The following is a 6,000-nucleotide window of genomic DNA, read 5'->3' on the forward strand; positions in this document are numbered from 1 at the left end:
CACCATCGATGGCAGAGGGAGATGGGGGATAAACAAGGTTGAGAACCACTGCCCTAAAATAAACTACGTTAATAAACTATGACATGTGAGTTCAGTGGAACACTATGCAGTCGTTATGTACAAATATGAACCATGTCTAAGGCATGTTGTTGAGTGATGAAAGCAAGTTGCAGGAAAATGCATAAAATATTGTATCATTTATATCCAAATTCTCCCCCACAGAATCATACTTCACATTTCTATAGACACATATATCTGCAAATATGGAATAAAAAGTCTGGAAAAACACACAAAACTGATAAAATTGAGGACCTCAGAGATGGGAGTGACGGTCCCAAGGGAGAATTTTAGTTTTATTTTTAACGTTTTCTTTCTGACAGTGATCATCTATTCATGTATCACTTGTGTAGTTAAAAATATGGAGCTACTTTTAAAATATAATAAATTTTAGCCCATTCTCTCTTGTAACCTCTAGGACTAGGTTGGACTTGACCAAGGACCCAGTATAAGCTGCAGTGATTGGGACAAACACTGACATGTGTAATATATTTATTGCCAAAATGCTTTCAAGAAGCTAATACCAATTTCCACCCTAATCAGTAGAAAGAGGACAAAAATCATAACATTCAGTGCTGGTACTGGTTTCAATCAATACTTCTTGGGTTAAGTACTGAGGATGAGCATTTTTTTCAAAGTGTTCCTGGCCACCTTGAATTGAGGGAGGGGTGCTTTTTCCCCCACCCACTCCTGGGCTGGGAAATGCCCACCTCCCACAGTCCACGGACTATTTAATTAACACCTGCCCCCCATGGAACCAAACAACAATCAGGCATTCAGTGAGCTTCCCCTCCGCAGGAACCTATACTTTTCCCCACGTCCCCTGGAGTTTTTCCTATTTCTCTTACAATAGAAAGACTCCAACAGTAACATTGCCCCGTCAGAGTCAAGTTTCTAGGGAGCACTGGTCCGTATTAATGACACCATGTATCCACAGGGGCAAGTTCCCAGCTGTGCTGAAGGCATGGATGCAGGGGAGAGATGGGGAGAAGCCCTGCAGGAGTCCTCAGAGGCTCCACGTGCCCTGTTCTCCTCCACGTGGGCGCTGGCAGCTTGACGTTTGCTGGTACCTCCCCCAGCCCCGCTGTGCATCCGCCACCACCAGTGTCATTAACTCATTACCTTTCATCCGTGCAGGCCAGCCCACTGCCAGCCCCAGCCATTGGCCTCATGAAGGAGGATGCTGTTGCAAAAAGAGCCTCTTAATAACAGAGTGGGGGAAAATTGTAGGCATCAGAATTTCTCTTAGGAACAGACCTGTCTTTATTTAGGACAACATCTTGATAAAACACTTGGTGGAGGGGAGGAGAGCCAAGACAACAAAAGTGATGCCCAAACTATTCCACATGCAAAATGAATTGGAAATATATGGTGCGCCTCTGTCAAAGATGTATTTAACTCATCAGTGAAGGAGTCACCAGGATGGCAAAGAGGTTAGAAGAAACTAGCACACATATACCACCATATATACACCCACATCCACACATCCATTTAGTGTAAAAGAGAATTCTGGAATCAATTTCTGAGTCAAATACAAAACTAGTGAATGACCTATGGGACAATAAAATCTTTAAGGCCAAGAATCAGCAAGCTGTATCCTGCTAAATCAAATCAGACCAACCACCTGTGTTTGTACACCCACAAGGGAAGATTGTTTTTACATTTTTAAACAGCTGGAAAAAGAAAGAACAATATTTCATAACACATGAAAATGACATAAAGTTCAAACTTCAACGTCTGTAAATAAAATTTTATTGGAACTCAGCCACGCTTGTTCACAGCAGCCTATGACATATGTAGCTTTCACACTACAAGGGCAGGGTTCAGTAGTTGCAACAGGGATCATAAGGCCCACAGAGCCTAAAATGTTTATCATCTGACCCTTTACAGAAAAGGTTTGCTGACCCTTGCTACAGGACAATAATATGTCAATACCTGGAGATTTTCTTCTCGGCTGGACAAAAGTCATTTGCACCTCCACAGGACAAACATTATTTGCACCCTATCAGTTTTCTACAAGCTAACTTGTAGCTTTTCAGAATCTGGCCCTAATCAATAACAGAGTCAAACAAAGTTACATCTCCTAGAGAGTCAGGTAACTTTTAATCAGACTGTTTTAATTTGATTTTGAAAGGTTATACAGCCGCCTTTTTACTTTGTTTCAAACTTTTGGATAATTGTTCTTGATACTTGAAAACATGGATCATTAAGTTATTCAGACTCAGTGATCTATAATGACCTACCTTTCACGGTCTAGAAGGTCACATCCTCCTCGGGAGTTCTCAGAACTGAGGATCTGAAAGCACCTTCACAAAATGAGGTGGCGTTTCACCCTGAGAAGACAGAGAACACTCCGGAATAGTATGGATTGGGGGGAAAGCTCGCTTACTGGTCTACCTTGAAGGTTGCTATATCAGCCTAGATGAACCGGGAGTGGGGAGGAGGGGCAAAGCCCAAGGTGGTAGCTGAGATGGCTCTGTAGTATGTTGGGAACTGGGTGGCATTTTGATTATTATTAATTAGTGACAATTACAGATTATTTTAGGACTGCCCAAGACTCAGTAGCTTCTCTCCAATAGATTGGGGACAGTTCACACCCCCTCTATTTACTCCCAGGCACAGGCCACACGCATTTAGTGGCCCACACGACATGCCAGCGCTGCTGCCACCACTGGAGTGTGCCAGAAGTAAATCCTGGTGGGTTTCTTTTTTAAAAAGCTTTTTTTGAGATATAATCCATACATTGTCTTAGTTCAGGCTACTGTCACAGAATACCATAGATTGTATGGCTTATAAACAAAAAATAATTTATTTCTCACGGTTCTTGCGGCTGCAAAATCTAAGGTCCAGGTGCTGGCAGATTCAGTGTCTGGTGAGCACTCACCTCCTCACCGTGGACCTGCCAGCCTCCACACTCAGATGAGCCAATTCCTTAAAAAAAAAAAAAAAAAAACCCTAAAACCTCTCATTCATTCATTCACTCATTCACTCATTCATTCATTTCACACACATCCTGTTGGTTCTGTTGCTCTGGAGAAAGAACCCTGATCAACACACCTTTCCATGAGCAGTGACTCTGGCCACTAGTAATTTGTGCCTTATTATCTTGCCAATCGGAGCAACAGTGCATCTTTGAGACGTAGAAACAGGAAGGTAGTGAGCAGAGAATTAGGTAAAGGAATTCAGTGTCTATGCTTCTCAAAGGAGAGGGCTGCAGGGGTCAGGTGGGGTGTCAGACACTCCAGCCTGTCCTTCAGGGGCCTCAGCTGGCCAGCAGGGCTGCACACCGCCACTGAGCGTGGGTCTCTCTTGTTCTCCCATATGAAAGCCCATCGGCCACTGCAGAGCACCACACAGAAACATAGGAAGAAGTGGATGGCTGGGTGTCCGTAGCCTCATCTTTGGGACTGTGAGCCGGTCAAGGTGGGAGAAAGCCCCATGCATAGCAGAAGGAGGACTGGGCTGGGGAGTCAGAAAGCCTGGTTCCTGCCAGGTTCCCCGCCTTAACTAGTTCTGTACTCTGAGCCTGTTACTCAAGTCTCTCTCTATTTTTCAATAAAATGGGGATCATGGCATCTCCCCTGCCTGTATCTGGACTCGAGTGTAAACGTTAAATGAGCTAAAAGAGGTCTGGGAATCTGCACATTAGTCAGGGCTCCGTCCAAGAAGCAAAACTACCAGAGATACGCATCATTAGGGATTTATGCAGGGATCTGACCCCGCAGCCCCGTGGGAGATGGGCACACAGTCCAGCTGTGGACGGCTGTTGTGTGTGTGTGTCTCCACAGGGCGAGCAGGCAGGAAAGGACAAGGGATGTGAAGGGAGGACGGCAGGGACCCACGGGAACCTGGGAGGCTGAACTGGAGCCGCGAGAACCGCAAGATCCCAGAGGTCTCTCACGACCCCCACCCACGTCTCCGGTGTCCTGCAGGAGCAGCTGGCGCGCCTCATCACGCAGATTAACACACACGCGAGCCGGGAGTAGGAGAAAGGAAAAAGGATGCAGGAATGCGGGCCCCGCCGCTGCCCCTTCGGGCCAGGTGAGCCCCGATGCGCGCTTCGGCCCCCACGCGCGGAGGGAGGCCGCAGCCGCCCGCTCCCACCTCCCGCATCCTGCACGCATGTCTCCGCGGCTCACGTCTCCGGGCGCGCTGCCAGGAGGGGAGTCCTGAGAAAGGCAGTCGCATTTTGGCCAAGCTGACATTAATACAAACCCACCACAATGTGTCAGCTCCAAATTACCAGCCCAATGACAAGAAGGAAAAAAATAATAATAATAACACAAATCACTTCTTCCCAGCAGAGCCAATTTAAGCAGAAGCACTTTAGAACCACGAAATCGCTTGGTTAGGGACAGACTGCGTAGTAGAGGTGATGCTACCATCCCGAAAATTAGACGCACGTGACTTTTCTTTTTCCCCAAGTGATTGTTGAAGCACTCGGAAAAACCCAGGTCCTAATTCCTTCATTTCTTCTACTAAAAATAATTGAGGATACTATTCAGCCATAAGAGGAGTGAGGTACTGGTACGTGCTACATGGACCAACCTTGAAAACATTATGCTTGCCCCATATCACATGTCACCAGGGAAATGCAAATTAAAACGATTATGAGATACCACTACATTCTTAGCATGGCCAACATCTGGAGTACTGAGAACACTTAATGCCAGTGAGAACGCGGAGCAAAAGGAACTCTTATTCACTGCTGGGGGGAATGCAAAATAGTACAGACACTTTGGAAAGTGGCTTGGCAATTTTGTATAAAACTAAATATATTCCTACCATATAATTCAGCAATCATACTCTTTGGTGTTTACCCAAAGAAGCTGAAAACTTATGTCCCCACCAAAACCTGCATGTGGCTGTTTATAGCAGCTTTATTCACAATTGCCAAAGCTTAGAGGCCACCAAGATGACCTTCGGCAGGTGAATGGAAAAATCAGCTGGGCTACATCCAGACGGTGGAACGTTATTCAGCATTAAAAATAAATGAGCCATCAAACCATGAAAAGACATAGAGGAACCTAAAATGAATATTACTAAGTGAAAAGAGCCAACTGAAAAGACTACATACTGTGTGACACCATCTATATGACATTCTGGAAAAGGCAAAACTATGGAGACAGTAAAAAGATCCATGGTTGCAGGACTGGGGGTGGGAGATAACTGGGCACAGCACAGAGGATTTTTAGAGCAGTGAAAATATTCTCTATGATACCGTAATGATGGATACACGTCGTTATATGTGAGCCCAAACCCATAGCATGTACACCACCAAGAGTGAACCCTAATGTGAACTGTAGACTTTGGGTGATAATGCAGATTTATCCTTTGTAACAAAAGTACCATTGTGGTCAAGGCTGTGGGTAATGGGGGAGGCTACGCCTGTGTGGGGCAGGGGATACATGGGAAATCTCTGTACGTTCTCCTCAATTTTGCTGTGAACCTAAAACTGCTCTAAAAAAAAATTAAGTCTCTGGGGGAAAAAAGAACAATAGGTGGAATACTACTCAGCCATAAAAAAGAGTAAAAGAATGCCATTTGCAGCAACATGGATGGACCTAGAGATTGTCATTCTAAGTGAAGTAAGCCAGAAAGAGAAAGAAAAATACCACATGATATCACTCATATGTGGGATCTAAAAAAAACAGAGGGAAAAAAAAGGACACTATGAACTCATCTACAAAACAGAAATGGACTTGCAGACGTAGTAAACAATTTTATGGTCACCAGGGAAAGGGTGGGAAAGAATAAATTTGGGAGTTTGAGACTTGTAAATTTTAGCCACTATGTATAAAAATAGATTTTTTTAAAGTTTCTTCTGTGTAGCACAGGGAACTATATTCAATATCTTGCAATAACCTTTAAATAAAAAGAATATGAAAATGAAGATATGTATGTATATGCATGACTGGGGCATTGTGCTGTACACCAGAAACT

Source organism: Camelus bactrianus, chromosome 18 (assembly GCF_048773025.1).
Source record: "Camelus bactrianus isolate YW-2024 breed Bactrian camel chromosome 18, ASM4877302v1, whole genome shotgun sequence".
Taxonomy (NCBI): Eukaryota; Metazoa; Chordata; class Mammalia; order Artiodactyla; family Camelidae; genus Camelus; species Camelus bactrianus.